This window comes from Echinops telfairi, unplaced genomic scaffold (assembly GCF_000313985.2).
Source record: "Echinops telfairi isolate 266 unplaced genomic scaffold, ASM31398v2 ScPeMD7_7469;HRSCAF=8507_0, whole genome shotgun sequence".
In the NCBI taxonomy this organism is placed as follows: domain Eukaryota; kingdom Metazoa; phylum Chordata; class Mammalia; order Afrosoricida; family Tenrecidae; genus Echinops; species Echinops telfairi.
Genome location: NW_022111372.1, coordinates 51,353,549 through 51,354,091, shown reverse-complemented (window position 1 = coordinate 51,354,091; position 543 = coordinate 51,353,549).

The following is a 543-nucleotide window of genomic DNA, read 5'->3' as shown; positions in this document are numbered from 1 at the left end:
ATTTGTGGGAAATTGGAAGTTAAGAGCAATGAGTACAAGAACAAAGAAGATGTTCTAAAATTGATTATAGTGATTATTGTACAACTTTTCTTAATATGATTGGACTACTGAATTGTATAGTTTGTGAATTATATGTCAATAAAACTTTTTAAAATAAATATAAGAAGGAAGAAAATGTTCTAGAACTGATTGTAGTGGTGATTGTACAACTCCTTTTAATATGCTGGATCTATTGAATTATATAATATGTGAATTATATGTCAGCAAAACTATTTTTTAAAATCAATGTCTTCATTGGAAAATGGAAATAATGAAAGGATTTAATTCCTGGGGCTCCCATAGAATTAAATGAGATGGTACATGTAAGTGCTTCTGGCAATGCCTGGCATAGCATAAATTAAACCTTTAGTCATTTTTCTATTATTCAATGTTTGGTATGCTACTCTGCTACCCATTCTTCTATTATCTAAATCTTCCATCCTGTGCATCTTGGTCATGTTTTAAAGACAAACCAAATCAAACCCACAGTGAACCTTTAGGACA